Raw genomic sequence first — 17,814 nt, 5'->3', positions numbered from 1 at the left:
TAGTGTGCATGAACTTTCAAAGAGCTTGGTCCAGAACCATGTCCAGGTCAGAAATACCTCCTGAAGGCGCTTTTGAAAACTTACTGGACTTATTTTAAAATCTTGCAGTCATGTAAAAACCAGACACAACATCTGATTCAAGGAACCAAAAAAAAAAAAAATATTGATTTTCACGTATCAGGCCAATTTCTGCTTCTGATCCCAAACAGAGAGAAGAATGGTTACACCTTAGCTACCCATCTGGGAACAAGAAGATTTTCCTCTTTAATTTTTTCCCCCTTTTACTATTCCCTCCATCTTCAAAGCCTTCCTGTAGTAACTGGCTAGTGTCCCACCTTTCCTTGGCAAGGAAGTTTAAACATATTTCTTCAGATAGCCAAAAAGGTTGTTATAGTTTGGAAGAAAACATTTCTTCTACCCAGGAGCTCAGCACACCATGTTCCCATTTCTTCAGCCTGCTGCCAATACTGAAAAGTGAGATTGCTTTTCAAGCCCACAGCTCAATAACGAACAGTTTTGTGAGTCTACTACAAAAGATCAGGAAGCCAGGCCCACTTTTTTATTTAATATACAGAGCCAGATTCTCAGCTGGTATAAACTGAAGCAGTTCTACTGGTGTGAAAGAAAATATACTGATTAACACCTGCCAGAGTTCTGCTCTGCATATTATGTTTGCAGAGACGATGGCATAAATAATGGAAAATGTACTTAGTTTTTCCATTTTGGGACATTCTTCTTCCAGTACACCCTGGGAAAACATTGTACCTTTTAATAAAATGCTAAAGAGTCAATTAAAAAATGTAGGGCCGAAGTGCTTAAAAAAAATTCAAAAAATATTCTAGAGCAATTCATCACAATTACCTCCACAGCCACATAGACAATGAGATGAATAGTTCCTCATCCAGAATTTTTCCCTCCTGTCTAGTATTAATATGCCAGAACTGGATTTGTGAGTGGAGGGATGCACACACACGATACACTCCTTCTTGTTATGCACTGCTGTCATTCTATCTGGTATACAGGGCTCAAGCTACTGGAATTCCTATCAGTCCAGTCTATTCAAATGGCCACATGATTCATCCACAGAAAAGGGAAACTTTTAAACTTTGCCTGTCTTTTAGAGAATGTGATTTGTAAAAAGTGTTGCACATAGGAAAAAAAAAAAAACCATGTGCTGCTCCCTTTTATTGAATTAATCTGTCTTTCATAATAGCAGTGCATAAACAACATACATGTAACTTTAAACAGGCAATGTCAAGAGTTGTTAGAGCTGAAAACTAATACCTTTTTTAGTCTCATATAGAAGTTCATTTCTTCAGAATCTGCTACTCATATAACATTTTGGGGTATGGATGCAACTTTACAAAGAGGAATGCTGCTTGGTAGTATATTATTAATCCTTTGATTCGATTTTTTTTAAAAGTAGACACACAAATCACTGCAACACTCACAGTGAGTAAACAAATACTTCCACGCTGCCAGAGAAAATAGGGATATGTGCAAGATGATAGCACAGCTAGTTTACTTTGAACTTCAGATTAAATAAGATTTTTTTTTTACCTTTTTGTAGATATCTGAGATGGCAAAATGAGAAGGAAAAAGGAAAGACAAAGCCAGGTAATGGAAATTTTGAGAAAGACTGTGAGTTGTCTTTCCAGTCACTCCTGCCAGCTTGGGATAGGGGAAGAAGGAAGTGAAGACAGAAAAGGATCATACTGGTGTTGTTACAGTCTGTCCATGAGCAGAGAAAACCTTTCCAACTGTGCTTTGAAATGGATACACTCGCAGGATTTCCAGTTCCTACACACATAGCTCTGTCATCCTAATTAGAAAAAAACAAACCCAAACAAACTGTCAGTGACATGAAGTCTCCTTGTTTGAGATTAATCCTCCTCTCCATGCTCCAGTTGCTCAGGCTATAGCTGGGAAGTTTAGTAGCCTTTGAGAAAATCCTGGTTATGCCAGATGCAACACCAATCCTAGGAGAGAGCCAAGAATTCAGAAGTGACTGAAGTCTGCTGATGTGCCTGGTTCATGCAGCACCTCACATTCAAAATCATGATTTGCCTCATTCCCACTGTTATGAGCAGGACTCAGACAGCTTGGTGAATTTGTTCATCCCAGCAAGGTCATCCATGATTATCCAGGCCTTTCACACTGAACTTCTTGTCCAGGGCTGCATCATGCCCCAAGCCACAGCCAGGGCTCGTAAATTGGATCAACCGATGGGAGACCTTGTGCTGGTGTCAGCAACTCCCCAGACACTTCCCTTTGTGCTCAAACTGTTGTACAGGCTCCACAAAAGCACAGGTCCCCATCCTGCCCCAGGATGGCCCATGCCTCAGAGACACCCTCTCGATGCCCTGAGGGGGGATATCCACCCCAAGCTCCTCCTGAGCACTGTTGGGGTACATATATAGCAACTAAATACTCAGTCCAAGGCCTGGTGGGGAGTTTGGACCTCCACGGTGGTTTAGCTTCAGAGATACACACAGCTGTTTGAAAGTCACTGCTCCAGCTCTTTCACATCCAACTCTATTTTTTTTTCTTCCTTGCTGTCCAGGAGATATTACATTTGTCAGCTCTGTCAGCACCAAGGTTTTATTTTCCCATTTTGTTCTTCCCCCTTGTTACCCGTTCAATCTGTTTTCCTCCTGCCATTTCTCTGCCCTCATGAACTCAGGAGCCTGGAACTAACACTTATTTCAAAAGTGGTGGTGAAGCCATCAGCTGAAAGCAGATTTATTTTTTTTTTGCAAGCCTCGAACATCTGTCAGCAAACATTACGGGAGTGCTTGTTCCCATATCAGGTTGTGTGGAAAAACACAGCCATGTCTCTCTCATCTCCCTACAGTCTTCCTTGGATTTGATAAACATGGATTGTACTTCATCTAAGGCCTACAGTGGGTAAAGAGAGATCTTTATCAAAGCAAAATGAGTAGGCCATACAGCTAAAGAGACTATAGACTAAAAAACCACCCCTGTTCTGGTGAGCTTAAAGGACAGAAATTGTTGTGGCATGCTGCTACTATCAAATCTACAAGACATATCCTCATTTATTACTCATCATGTTGCCATTTTGTGAGAAAATGAATGAAAATAGCAAACAAAATCATATTTCAAAAGAGAAGTCCTGAAAACAGGTGAGTGATGTATCCCTCTGGGCACAAGCTGGCTTGTAGGATCAATTCTGGCTCAAAGCCTTGTATGTGAGAAACCCCAGTGATGAAAGGTCATCAGAATATGGAAACCCTTCAACACATCTGTTGACCTCACGTGATAGCCTTTTGTTTGCTTGCCTTTTTTAATTTGAGATACAAGGTGCAGAACAATAAGCTGCACAAGTTATTATACCCAGGAGAATAGCAAGGACCCCATCTCATGCACAGGAGCAGCCCTGGTTTTAGCTGTAAGGTATGTGACTAAGTGTAGTTTATTTAACCTCAGTGACCTTTCATGAAGGTGCTCTGTGTTCTGCTGCAGCAAAGGAAAAGTAAACATTGTCACTTTATTAAAGCCATTTATCTTAGGGTATAAGTGACCAATACCCTCCAGGCATCACTTCTTGCACGCACACTCTGAGTTTGCACTTGCACTGCAAGTGTTTTGATTTAGAAGAGGCATTTCCCCCAAACCCAGAGCCACGATGGCAGGTCACCAGAGTACTTCACAGAGTACTCTGCTCCTCCCCCCTTACAGGTATGTTACAAAGGACGTTGAGACCAGTGTGTGATTTTCCACCCACTCCACTGGGCTTCAGACCAGGATGACTACACCTTTGTCTCTTTGACTCCCCAGTGGATTTGGCACTGGCCCTACCCAAATGTGGAAGATCTGATAAAGACTGACTGGAAATTGCACGACCATCTTGGCTTAGAGCAGCTGGCTTTGCCATGCCAATATTCAGCTTTTTCTGTATGCTTAGTTTGATGGAGGAGCTTGCTGTTGATAGTGTATTTACTGATAGACATTTGCCATCATAATTTTCAAGAACTGGGCTCCTGAGCTATGAAATGTCTGTTCAGAGGAGTTGTAGTGGGGATTATTGCTCCTCAAGAGTGCAACCAGACTTGCAACTGTGTGGAGATAGCAGTGGGGAGGGAAGGTGGCAGAGAAGGAAAGAGACATGGCAGGGAGGAACAGAATATTAATAACCGCATCAATTTCTCTTCTCAGTTTTACTATAACTGGACTTCCATAATACCAGCAAGGTCCACCCACTTGCACTGCTCTCTGTGTCCCAGTGCCAGAGAAGAGTAGATTAGTAGATGACATACTTGTTTTGGATTGTGTGTGCCTTAAATAACACAGAGATGTTACCATGTTCTGGAACTGATTTTGTCCAGTTGCCGCTCCTCTTATATGAGATGAAAAATTAAAATAACAGTGAAAAATACAGAGGAAGCCTGTGACCTTTTCACCCAGGTGCTGTGGCTTTGTGCTACCTGCTCCCCTTTTCCTGAGCCAGGAAACAGCAAGCTAGATTTCTGGAGATTGTGCCAGATTAGATCTGTGGCACTACTGCAGGTGTCCAGGCTGTGCTCAGCTTTGGTAAGTGCCACTCCACCCTGGGTGGAAGTCTGAGCACTTCAGCAGCCAATTTCTGGGGCAGCATTAGCACCTTGATGCTCGTGCCTCTGAGCAATACAGTGCTGTTAATTTTTATGCCTCTTCCATTGGTTTTTCTTAGCCTACATTGTGACAGAGCATTCAAATGCAGACTCTATTTCCAGCACAGGTCATTAATCCATTCCTTCCTTGGCCCCATGAGATGGATACACAATGCTGTTAGTCTGTATTTCCCAAACTGCTTTGGCTTTCCTCTCTGTGGTGAGCTCTCCAGCCAAGGTAGAACTTGATTCCCCTTGAACAGCCCTTCAACCACCAGGCAGAGTTGTTCTCAATGGGAGTGTCCTCACTGAGAGTGAGCAAAGCCTTCTATTTTATACCTGTGTTCTCAAATTTTCTTCATCAGGCAGAAGAAAAAATGCAACTTTGATTTTATTTTTTTTTTTCGCCCCACAAAGCCTTAAATGACAACATAAATTCTAGAAAAAGTTAAATTTGAAAGGCTTGGAAGTATTGAGAAAAATGCTGCCTCCCATCTCTTTCTTTCCTTCAAACAGGTGAGACTTGAATCTTTTACATTGGATGCCAGAAGCAGGTTTCTTCAGCAGAAATCCTTTGAGTGAGTGAAATATGCAAAATCAGAATTTTCTGCATGGGAAATAAGTGAATCATTGCTGTCTTTATTGCTCATTCTGTTTATTAAAACTGCTGGGCCAAGATTTATTTTTAATGAACTCTGATCAGTCACAGCCAGTGATTTCACAATTCATGTTAGCACTGTAGGCATTTGTTGCACTGCAAACAGCACATTTGCTTATTTTCTGGAAGGTTTTTTTTCATCTGAATTGAAATTGGTCACACAGATTTCTCTGGGATTTTTCAGGTTAAGTGTATTTGTTCCCATGGATAGAAACCATATGTCAGAACCCTTTATTGTCACCAAAGGAAAAAAAATCTCGCCTTTATTCTGCTAAGTCTTTTCCTTTTTGTTTCCTTTTTTTTTCTTTACTGTGTCTTGACATCCTGCTTCATTAAACCATAGTTCATCCTCATGTTTTCTTTAATATGAATGTGTGTGTACAAGGGAAAATACATAGTTTACAGATGAGAAAAGACAACATATAAATCAAATTGTATGCCAAAACAGGGACAGACATAATGAAAGCTGTAGAATCACATGTCTGCATTATATCTTCCATATAAATGGAACTGTGAAGTAGAAATCAGTTTGCTCAATCTCTGACCAAAAAAAGCCAAAATTTTGCAAAATTTTGTCAGTAAAACTGGACGTTTTGGACTGGCTTTTAGAATGGAATGGCAAGCTGTTGAAAAGCAATGCAGAAGTGCTGCACAGCAGGGCTGGGCTGACAGTGCCTAGCCAGCAGCACTACAGCCTGCTCCTTTTCTTCCTGCCTGTTTTCCCTGGGATCCAGGAGAATGAACCTACTCACTCCAAAGGGATGTTTACTTTGATTTTCTGAAATAATTTTAAAGCAGCTGCTGGAAGATGATTAAGCAAAGTATTTCAGAAATGCCTTCAGATGAGCTGAGGATCCCACTGTGTGGTGCTGGAGCCAGATGCCGGTTTGGGACCTTGTCTGCAGGTGCTGATCAAAGTCCCCAGCAGAGGGTAGGTGGCCACCTGCAGGGCTTACTCACAGCTCAGGTAGCACCATCTCAGTACCCTCAGAGTACTGTCAAAGGGACATCACTCTTTAAAGAAATAAACTGTACTGCAACTCTGCAAAACAGCACTGCTCTAAGAGGATGTTCTTGCCAAACCTCCCTTATTTTTTTCCCCTTACCTCCTCCTGTATGGTGCAGCCTTGTCCTTCATGGGAGACCATGGCAGCTGGATTATTTGATACAACAACTGCTATATTTAGTCATTCTCCACCCCTTTTTCTCTTTTCTACTCCCTCAGTGTCTGTGCCAAGGTTGCCTGCACAGCCAACAGCAGTGGTATCTAATGGTGTGACAAAGGGGACCAGGATTGACCCAAGGATAATTCATCTCTTTTGTCTACTCAGATGCTGAATTGTAGTCAAGATACAAATTTGGAGGATGTTAGAAGTTTAAATTCCTCTGCCCCACTGTAGAGTCAAATACCTGCTTGCATCCCCATAGACTTCAGCTTTTACTATGTCTTCTGTGTCATAATGGGTATCCACTAGTAATTTGAGTAAACTCTCAGAGATTGAAGTCCTAGCCTCCCTGTGTGGAGCCTGGCTTTGTCTAGGCCTCAAGTAGTGAATTGTCCCCTCTGTATCTAGGAAGATGAGCTGGAGTGGTATTCAGAGCCGAGTGGAATTTCCAACTTGCCTCTGAACTATGGTCAAGGTATAGACACCTTTTACATGGAATGTGTTGCACTCTGCCTTCAACATCTGGCTATCATCACCCTGAGATGCACAGAAACATGGGCTCCCCAGGCAAAACCCAAGTATCTGGCCTTTCTAGCTAGTCAATTGGGCTTTATTCTAGTTTACATTTATTTAGGACTACCAAAACAGCCAGTTATGCAAAATGACTTTGTAAAGAACATGAAACTTACAAAAACATTTAAATACTTAAAATCATATCTAACACAAGGGCAAATGCACAGCAGAAACTTATTAAATAGATAAATCCATCTATTTAAAACACTAATATTTGCTTTTACATTGTAGTACTCTAACACTTTAGAGATTTGGGAAAAAATAAAAAAACATGTTGGCAGCAAAAGGCATGGCCTTGCTTGTACTACAGAAAATAATGCCTCTATTTTCAGACACCAAATCAGAGACAGTCCTCTGTTTTGACTTTTAACATCAGTGCATAAGTTCACTTGACATAAGAATATTCAGACCTGGCTAAAATTCTGATTCATTCTTACTCTGTTTTCACAAAATGTCATTAACAGAAACAGGGTTTTCAGCCTTTCTATTCTAAGACACTTCATATTGCCTCTCAAAGAAAACTCCACATTTTTCTCTTTTTAGCGTTATTTCAGAGGAAGGTTTACTTTTTAAAATGTTAAAATAAAAGTATAAACTTCTTGCCTGAGAAGTTGCTGTGGGTGCCAGAACTAAAGCTGTAGCCACAGGATAACCAGATATCTAGGGATGAAAAAGAGGACAATGCCTTCTGCTCCATGGGATTGCAGGACTGACACTACACCAGCGCTCTGGCAAAGGGATGTGGGACCAGAGTAAAAACCACTGCCTTTTAGGCACTCCTTTTCTCCCAGAATAGCCTGTTAAAGTCTAATGTTGTGGAGCGGCTGAGTAGGAGTAATGCAAACTGAATTGTTCCTGACGCACATGCAGATCATCACTGCCAAGTTAGGGGATAGCTCTCCTAAATCTCTCCTCACGTGGGTAAGTCCCTCATCCCTTGGGTAATCCCATTAACTTCCTCAAAGATCTAAATTCCCAGATAGGCAAAGAGCTCAGAATGTTTATACCTATGGTCATTTTTCAAGTTGGGAAATGGAGAAAAATCATATGGTTTTTAGGTAATATGGGTCATCAGGCAGAGAAGAGCCTCTGTACTGGAAATCTGGTCTGTGACAATTCTCTCAAAGTTAATGGTGGCTGTGTTTAACCTGAATTAAGCTCTGTTTGGCAAGTACTGTATCTGACTCAATGAGAGAAAGGTCAGAAATGAGGAAACACCTTGTGCTCTGAGAACCTCATCAGCTTTTTATTGCAGAGTCCATAGTTCTCTGCTGTCTCAGATAGATGTAACTTTTGGCCAAGTCAGAAACTCCAGTTCTCACTTGTATGCTCAGCTTTATTTAGAGTACAGAGGAAGTTCTCATAAACTTTTCAACAAAACCCAACTGAAATTTAAATATGTAACAAACCAGCTGAGTTTTGGGTTGTTTGGAAAGTAACAACCTCAAATCTGGAAGTATTTTATATGAAACATGCAGATCTGTTTTAAAACAAACATTGCAATAAATTCAGCATTGAAGTAGTTGGGCAACTTAATAGACCTAACTTCCTCCTCCATTAAATGAACTGCTTACATGGGATAATTAGCCGGAGACTGCAAACAAAACTAAAAGAAGGCCAGAATTGTTTTCTCCTTTCCCTGCTTTTTCAAAGCATTGCTTGTGAGTTTTGCAGAAATCCATAGGAACATACAAAACTGTTCCAATGCTCCCCACAGCCTTTTTGTCTTCACTTCTGTAAAATGATTTGCTGCTTTGTTATTTGCCTCTTAATATCACAAGGACATTAATTAAGGCTTTAGGCTTCCCTGCTTGCTAGGTAGCAAACAAGTGTGGAGACTACAAGCTCATTAGCTCAAAGTGGCATATTTTACCACTTGTAGCCAAGTTTCAGGCTGATTCATTTGAAAACACTAGCATAAAAAATACAGTTTTGCATTGGAAATCTTGGTCTTTTTTCTATATACTACACTGATAATTTAGTGTCCTGTTCTTTCTCAGATTCAGTCTTAACTCGTAATTTTAAAATTATCAGACAAGCACCATATGACTTCAAAGCAACAAACATAATTTATCTGTGGTTTGATCCCAGAAACTTCATTCAGTTAAAACTCCTACTATTCCCTGGGAGATTTTGCCAAACAAGGATTCAGGACAGAGTGTGAGAATCTTCTCTAGGCACAGGGCAGAGCAGTCTTCACAGGGTAAGTGGTGGTCACCAACAGAGCCTGCTGAGAATGAACTCACTGAAGGGTGTCTCATCATCATCCACATGCCCGAGTTTCAAAATGAAAGGATGATCCAAGGTGGCACTCACTAACAGAAAAGTGAGCAAAAATTGCCTGGACCAGGATATTAAACTGACACAGGAACCCTAAATTTCAGTAATGGAGACCATGTGTTCCTACTGCTCACCCAGCAGAGAAGGCACTTCAGTGTGACTTTGTGCAAGCCAAAAACTCTGGTTATTGATAAGTTTTTTCCTTGACAAATTAATTACATGACTTTCACCCTAACGTAGAAAAGTATTACAGTGTTGCTATGCACTGGAGGCAGCATGTCTTCAGTCCATTATTTAGTTACTTGTGTAAGCAAAGCAGCAAAGAAAATTTTAAGGGGGATCAGCAACTTCTTTTGCAAAGGCCCTTTTGGTGCCTTCAAGACAGCATTTGTCCAGCATTTTCCTCTTGGCATAACAGTGCAGTTTAGAATCTGGATCACAGGGGTTGGGTGTCTGAAATTGTTTTTGTTGCAGAAGTACACTGACAATGTAAAAATGATAATTGTGAGATTATTCAGTCTTAGTAAAAAGTCATACATTTCAGTAAAAGCATAAATATTTTGACTCTAGTTGACATAATTTCTTTTGGAACATGTAGAAACAGTACCAGTGTGCAGAACAGCAGTGACCTCCCTCGAGTGATTCTTTTCTGCCATAAATTAACTCCCCTTTTCCTTTCTCCACTACAATATTATCTGGGTGATTCTAAAATCCCAACAGTTAATTCCACTTGACAAACAACTCTAAGTCCTGACAAAACTGTGGTAATGTAGCCTTATTGAGTGTCATGACAGTTTAGCTGGGATGTTTCTGAATTAGTATTTAAGTGTTTTGGTCAGGAGATGTGCAATAAATGTCCAGAAGAACGAGTTTCAGCAGGCTATTGATTGCTAGAGCTGGGGAGGGGGTGGGTGTTAGCAAGACAGTAGACTCAAAAGGCCTTTCTAAATAATTGTTCAACATTGATAGTTAACCAGTGCTGGGAATATAAGGCACCAACTCATGTCTGAAATAACACAAGACAACAACCTCTAGCTCAAAGGTATTTTACCATTCCCAAATGGATTTCTTCAGTTTAGCATGCTGTCCTCTAAGCCTGCATTTGTCAGCTTAGACACTGATGTAAAGTGTGCCACAGAAACAGGCCAGAGAAAATAATCTGAAGATGACCAGCTGCCTTTTCTTGCACACATGTCCAGTGGCACTCAGGGACATCCTCAAGAAAAGAAAGCACAGAGCAGCAGTCTCCTCTGCTCTGGTGTGGGGCAGCCCTAGGCAGTTTATCTTTCCACTCCCCAGTTTGCTTTCCCCAGTGGAAAAGCCAGAAGGACTGGAGATTATTGTCTCATCCTGCACAGAGTCATGGACAGAGGATGCCTCTGGCAGAGCTGCCAATGTGCAAATAGATGATGGGCAAGAAAATTTTGTTCTTTGCTTAGGTTCCCTTTCAGCCACACAGACCTGATCACATTGTCCCTGCTGCTCACTAAGCATGCATGCTCAGATCTAGACACAGCAACAGAACATTATTCAACTTGAAAAACTCTGTGCAGGACCTTCCTAGGTCTTAATCCCTGCCCCTGTTTTTGAAACAACTCATCCTGCCTCTGTTCCTTTTCTATAATTAATTAGAGTTTTTCTTGCCCCACCTACATTCATTCTGTTTAAATATTTATTTCATCAAGTATTTATTTTATTGATTTGCATTGGACAATATGTCAGAGACCTAGAAGGAGTGCTACACAAAATTAAATGCAGTAAAATATTTTTTATGAGTGATTAAAGACCTTCTCTTTCTGCTCAATTTGAGCAATAAAATGAGTGTAATTCACTGCCTTTGTATTCAGAATCTTCAAAACAATTTGTGAATAAGTAGATTCCTGTCTCTTTACAATATGATGATGTAGGAAATTAATTCAGTGGAAAATACTTTGGGAAAGATGGATTGTACCCCTTGAAGTTAACTTAGTAGTGTTGTCATCAGAAAATTGTACTAGCTTAATTTTGCAGCTGGGCCTGAGCTCCTTCACTAGCTGGAGACAGTGTCGAAAACAGGCTTAAAGATCATCATGTTTAATCCATTTCCTAGCATTTAGTATAGATATAAGTTTATAGTATCTGGTCAGTCAATCTCTGAAAAGCCTATGGCAATCACTGAATACTCAAAATAAATCACTATATGGTCTGAATTCTTTAGTCAGCAGGCAAAACCAGTTAAAGCTGAGAAATCTGAAAGTATTTGAGGTAGCTTTGAGGAAAGGTAAATGCTCATGCCTGGGTACAAGTTTGGGAGCTAACTCACAACTGCTGTTTCAAACCAGTGGAATAATGATTGGGAGGCTGGAATTACTGTAGTCAGCACAACTCACAGGGAGAGGAAAAAAAATATTATCTCCTCCGAAAAGGACTGTAGGATATTCAGGTCAGTAATCACCCATTTAATCTTACAGAATAAGTAAGCAAAAAAGGAGGAAATGTGTTTCTTCTTTGAGCTGACAAAATATGTACCTACAGTTGTGTGGGCAGAACAACCAAGAGACACCAGCTAATGAGCAACCACTCAGCATGTAAAGCCAAGGCAGCCCTAACTTCTGAAGGCCCCTGCTTAATCCCTGCTTGTGTCCTGTGACAGAGCACAGGACAACCCCCAGCTGGAAGGAAGAACACCCACCATGATCTTTTAGAAAGTACTAGTGGCTGCAGATGCAAAATCTGAGCCCCTTATTGAGGGAGTTGGTTCTTTTAGGGTGATCAGTGCTTCCTGAAATCAAAGTATCTTCCAAGTGCCCCAAGCTGAACACCAAACATGATAGGTGGGTTCTACATTACAATGCAAACCTGTGAAACAGACAGGCACATAAATGGCTACATACATCTGGGCATGTGCCTGCAGTCCCATCCTTGGAGTGAATTTGTGGTGTGTTCATTTGGGAGAGTTAAAATAGGACAGTGATTATTTAAATCAAGTGTGAACTACACAAATTCTGTCAACTAATTCTGAACAGCTACAGTATTGGCTAAAATAGTTGTTTGAGGATTAGAAGGATTAGTTGCTGAGATTCAGTATAAACAGATCACAGCAACAGTGCAATTGCTTAGAGAGCTTTGCTTCAACACACATGCTGTGGCTGTAAAACATAGACAGGGCATAAGGCATGAAGGAATACACATGCTGAGACAATGGCAGTCAATGGCTGGATGCTGGATTTCTCTTCTAACAGAACACTGGTATTCCAAGTAATGGATATTCACCTCTTCACGTTTATTTCGTTCTTTCTCAGGCTGGTGTGGCAGCCCTAGAAGACAGCATGTCAGTAACCTGTGCCAGAGATATATTCAGTCATACCTATTCCACTTAATCCTCATTATCTGCAAGGCTTCAGGCTGGACAGGTAGGGGAGGCAGCCATGTCCAGCTGCAAAGAGCAACTCTGGGCTCATGTCATGCAAATAACAAGCAATGATTGCCTCGGAGGTGACCCAAGACCTCTCTGGATCTATTCACATACATGTGCTTTTTTGAAACAAAGCTAAATCCTTGGAGACAAAGTGTCTGTGTACAGAAAGAGTCTCTTTCTTGTTTGATCTTACAAGATGTTGCTGTTAACAAAGGCAAACAACCCACACCCCATATTTAGTGTCTTTTTTGTTAGCTTTAGCCTGTCTGAAATGCCTGGGGCCCAGTTTTGTTTGGTATTTACCTGTGGTGCAGCATTGCACAGGTGAAGGGCCTGAGTCCAACAGGTCTCATAGGACTAAATTTCCTCCATGAAGAGCATATACAGCAAAACAGAGAGGATTGCAGCTACACACATGCAGACTTACTGAGCTCTGAAAGGCCGTCTATTCCCAATGAAATAACAATGTTTGTGCTCTCAGTAGGCAGAAAGTAATTCCATTCCTTTTGAGTACTTTGTTACAATTATAGAGAGGCTTTTTGGTTCTGGATTTGCTTTTAAAAGCCATTTGGTCCCCACTGTTTGCGCCTGTCCAGTTAGATTATCTTTTATTGCGTAAGGGTACATAAAAATTTGAAAAACAAATGGAAATTCAGCTATTAGCACAGTTAGAAAAAAGAAAGCAACACAAATCCTGGACATGTTAAGCATCTCTTTCATCAGTCCACCCTCTTGTGTTGGACTATGACCAATGAAATAACGTAGAACATCAATCTTTTTCAAAAAACAATGTAATTCTTGCAATGTCTAGATTGCTTCTGGGATTTGAGACTGTTTACTACACTTTCTGAATTGTTCAGACAATGTTTATGTAAATGAAAATATTTATCTAGGTTACTGCTGTTAAGTACCCAGTGAGAAACATTTTGCATTTATAGATGACCTTAAGCAACAATAGCAGAAGAAATTACTAGCAGGCAACATTTGGGATAGGCATGAAACCCTACATAAATCTAAAAAACAATAGTCAAGATTCTGCTGTGAGGGACCACCTGGTCCTCTTAGTCACATAGTTTTAATTCCCATTAGAAACACAGAATTTTTTTTCTGGATTACAATGTCCAACCACAGAAATTGAACTGCAGCCTCTTTTCTGACAAGCAGCAATGCTATTTCATGTCATCAGTGACAAGTTTTGTAGAAAGTTACTGTCTATCCTTTTAGGCAGAGCTGAGGAACTTTTTTAACATTCCAGTATATCAGAATTATGTGATAACAGTACAAAAATAAATTAATATCAACTTACCTGCTGTGGACTGCTGTGATGTTGTAGGGCTGCGTGTCATGTGAAATAAAGTCATGGCTGCATTTATACCAAGGGATGCAATTTCATTAGCCTTATAAAAGAATTTGCCTGCACGAAAATAATAAAGACAGTTAATCTAAGCATTTTAAGTTGGCTAGTAAAACTTTTTTACAACAGTGAGCAGACAGTAATGATGAGAATTAAAGCAGTCCTCATTAAATTTAATTTGTTTCACTTCCAGCTGAGCTTTCAACTGATGATAAATACAATCTCGTTTCCCCTTTGCAAAGTTTAAAGAGAAAGGCAGTGTTTGAGATCAAGCTATAGGCAGACATTGCTTTAGATCCACTTCTTAGATGCCTGCTTTCTGGCTGAAACAATGAAAAGACAAGAAGAGAACTTATGTATACAGATTTGCTTATCTGACATACATAAAATTGCCATGAGTCTTCTTGGGAAATGGTGATGTTGTTTTGATTGTTCTTCAGTCCAGAATAAATTGTATTTTCAGGATGGTGATCTGACAGCTCAAAGCAGCTCATGCACAACCAAGAGAAGAGAAGGCATGGAAGCAGCACGTACATGCTCATCTGCATCCTTCCATCACAGAACTGCTCTCCCAGACCACTGTGCAGGATACCTTTCTCCATCTGGTGATGGAAATCCAAATGAGCATGCATGTGTGTGTCTGCAGGAGTGGCCCACACAGACTTTGCCCCTACCACCTCATGCTTCTCTGCCACCACTGGCAACACAACTGCTTGTGCAGCACCCATGTGGGCCAGGTGGGAAAACCATTAAGGATTAAGGATAAATCAGCCAAAAAAAAAAAAAAAAAAAAAAAAAGGAGTGTATTATTTCTCAGGCCAGTCTGTTCCTCAGTCTGCAGTAGAAAAATCCAAACACATGGTCTGGCACTGTTGGCCAGTGGAAGAGAGAAGAGGAGAGGTTGGCCAGTGGAAGAGAGAAGAGGTGATGGCAGCTGTGTGGGTGGCAGTGCCCAGCATCAGAAGCCTTTTCAGCCCATTGTCATTCTGTTTGTGTCCCAGTGCTTCTATTTATAATCTCTTATGCCACCACACACTTCCAAGCTTGGCATGACACCAGAGATGTGTTTATTTGTGATATGCTTTTGCAGAAAGTCATCACACTCACACCTGTAGTCACCATGTGGCTCTTCTATCATAGAATCAGAATCATTAATATGGAAAAACTTCCGAGATCATGGAGTCCAGCCTTAGGTTGAACACCACCACATCAATGAAACCACAGCATTAAATGCCTCATCCAGTCATTTCTTGAACATTTCCAGGGATGCTGACACCACTGCCCTGGGAAGACTGTTCCAATGCTTAACCATCCTTTCAGTGAAGATATTTTTCCTGATGTCCATCCTGAACTTCCCCTGACACAGCTTGAGGCCATTTCTTCTTGTCCTGTCACTAGTTCCCAGGAGAAAAGGCTGATCCCCAGCTGAAACAGACTCCTTTCAGGCAGGTGTAGAGAGCAGTAAAGTCTACCCTGAGTCTCCTTTCCTCCAGGTAAAACACCCTCATCTCCCTCAGATGCTCCTCACAGGACTTGCACTCTAGACCTTTCACCAGCCCCATTTTCCTTCTCTGGGCATGCTCCAGCACCTCAATGTTCTACTTGAAGTGAGGGGCCTAAAACTGAACAGAGGATTTGAGGTGTGGCCTCACCAGTGCCAAGTGCAGAGGGAAAATCATTGTCCTGGCCCTGCTGGTGACACTATTTCTGGTACAGGCCAGGATGCCATATTCCTTCTTGGTCATCTAAAGTACCTAGGAGCACATGCTTTTTGGCTGACATTTTTCCTGCCAAGGTGTTGAATCCCAAAAGCATCTCCCACAGCTCTTATTTGACATGAGAAAGAAACAGCCTACCTCCATCTATGGAGTACTGAGCTGTACAGGCACTGCTTCATCACTTGCCTGCAATGTCCCTTTCCCTTCCTGCCCTGTCTTGTGCTGGCAGGTGACACTGTTTGCAGTCTTGGTAGTCTTTGGGTCTGCCCAGGGTGCCTTTACTGCCCAGAATAAGTTGTAATGTGTGCTGGCAGACCTGTTGTATGTGTGCATATATATATATGTATGTATGTATGTATGTATGTATGTATGTATGTTAATATACATATATATATGTATATGTATATATGGATATAAATGAATGTGAATCTACAGATATGTGGATGTAAATATGTACATCCATATATATATATATGTGTGTGTGTGTGTGTATATATATATGTATGTATGTTAATACGCATATATATATGTATATATGCATATAAATGAATGTGAATCTACAGTAATGTGGATGTAAATATGTACATCCATATATATATATATATATGTGTGTGTGTGTGTGTGTGCATATGTGTGTGTACATCTATATAGATACATGCATGCACATAGATGACAGCAACCAAAGCACTTGAATTCACAGTGGTGCCAGACATTCTTATGAGATTTGTTACAATGTGGTTTTTACACTCTTGTTTCCACCTACAGACCACTCCTCTGGTGTCATAAACTGCTTCCTTCCCTGAAATAAAGGAAATGTATGTACAATGCCTAGAAGAAAATGGAAGAGTAAAGCCATTTAACACTCATGTTTAGGAAACTTCCACTGCTTAAAACTCTTTAAATAACTTTGCTTTCTGGGGCTGCCATTTTCTCAGAAAATACCACACTCTGAAGAAGGCATTTTACAGAAAATTCTCTAGTTAAGAGATACATTTTTCAGTTATTAAACAATCCTGACAACATAGTCCTCACCACGAGGGTGGTCAAAGAATGTGGCAGGCTGCCCAGATAGTCTGTGTTGTCTCCGTCCCCAAGGGTTTTCAGAACTGGACTCAGCATGGCCCTGAATAATTTCCTGCCTGGAGCAGGAGGCTGGACTACCCCACCTTGCATTTTTTGCACAAGTCTGTGATTTTCAGCTGGTTACCACACGGAGGAAGCATGCAGTTTATGCTGGCCATATGGCAGGCTTTTGGGCTTTAAAAATGAAGGGCTCTCTCTGCAGCCCTGAGTAGTGACTAGCATATTGTTAAGCTTGCGAAAGGTCCTGACTGATTCCTATCCTCAGTTGTCACAGAATCCCATATTGAGCCATGTCTAATTTATTATTTCCTGGCTAGCAGCGTGCTGAAGGATGAGGACCTGACTGAAGTGATCCAGACTTTTGTAGCTCTCAGAATCTCACTGAGGCACGTGAAATGGGAGTTGGCAACAATCCCCTCAGAAGCAAATTCAGCATCCTGCTCAGGAACAGAGACAGGAGCACATGTGCCACTTGCTCCCTGTGCTGGTCTCACAGAGCTCTGGATTGCACTTGCAAGGCCTTACTCCTCCTGCCCAGCCTGACAGAACACCTTCTCAGCACGGCAGCCAGTGAAACTCACTCCCCAAGATACCCCAAGTTGAGCTGAAGGGCTGCAAGGGTCAGGTCTCTGTCAGGGGGCCCCGAAGGTCTGGCACCTCAGTGGGTCCATCAGGAGGATTTTCAGGGGCCAACCTGCTGCCAAAGTGCTGAATGATTGTGTGTGGCACATGCTTTGGCTACACTTCACCTTTCTCTCGATAGTCTCTTGTTTTTTATCTCTTACTGTCTTTTCACTTCTCTATTTCCCATCCTTCATTTTCCACTTGTGCAAATAAACAAAGCCTAGTAATAATACTAATTCATTTAGCAAAATTGTAGCCTTGGCAAAAAAGGGCCATTTTCAAAGAGAACTGGCAGCAAAATAAACATGGGAAAGAATAAAAAGGCAGTACTGCTTTTTTTCCTGAGCTGCA

General features: G+C 41.1%; 1 protein-coding gene across 1 annotated transcript in view; it reads right to left on the bottom strand.

The window, feature by feature from the left end:
* TENT5A (terminal nucleotidyltransferase 5A) overlaps positions 1 to 17,814 on the bottom strand; it is a 53,298-nt gene that overhangs the window by 21,504 nt on the left and 13,980 nt on the right. The window contains exon 2 of the mRNA XM_059842551.1: positions 13,991 to 14,098. The gene's annotated coding sequence lies outside the window, so the exon portion shown is untranslated. The remainder of the gene's footprint in view (positions 1 to 13,990; positions 14,099 to 17,814) is intronic.

Source organism: Haemorhous mexicanus, chromosome 3, assembly GCF_027477595.1.
Source record: "Haemorhous mexicanus isolate bHaeMex1 chromosome 3, bHaeMex1.pri, whole genome shotgun sequence".
In the NCBI taxonomy this organism is placed as follows: Eukaryota; Metazoa; Chordata; class Aves; order Passeriformes; family Fringillidae; genus Haemorhous; species Haemorhous mexicanus.
The sequence above is the reverse complement of the archived record's forward strand: the minus strand, read 5'-3'. Positions and strand labels throughout refer to the sequence as shown.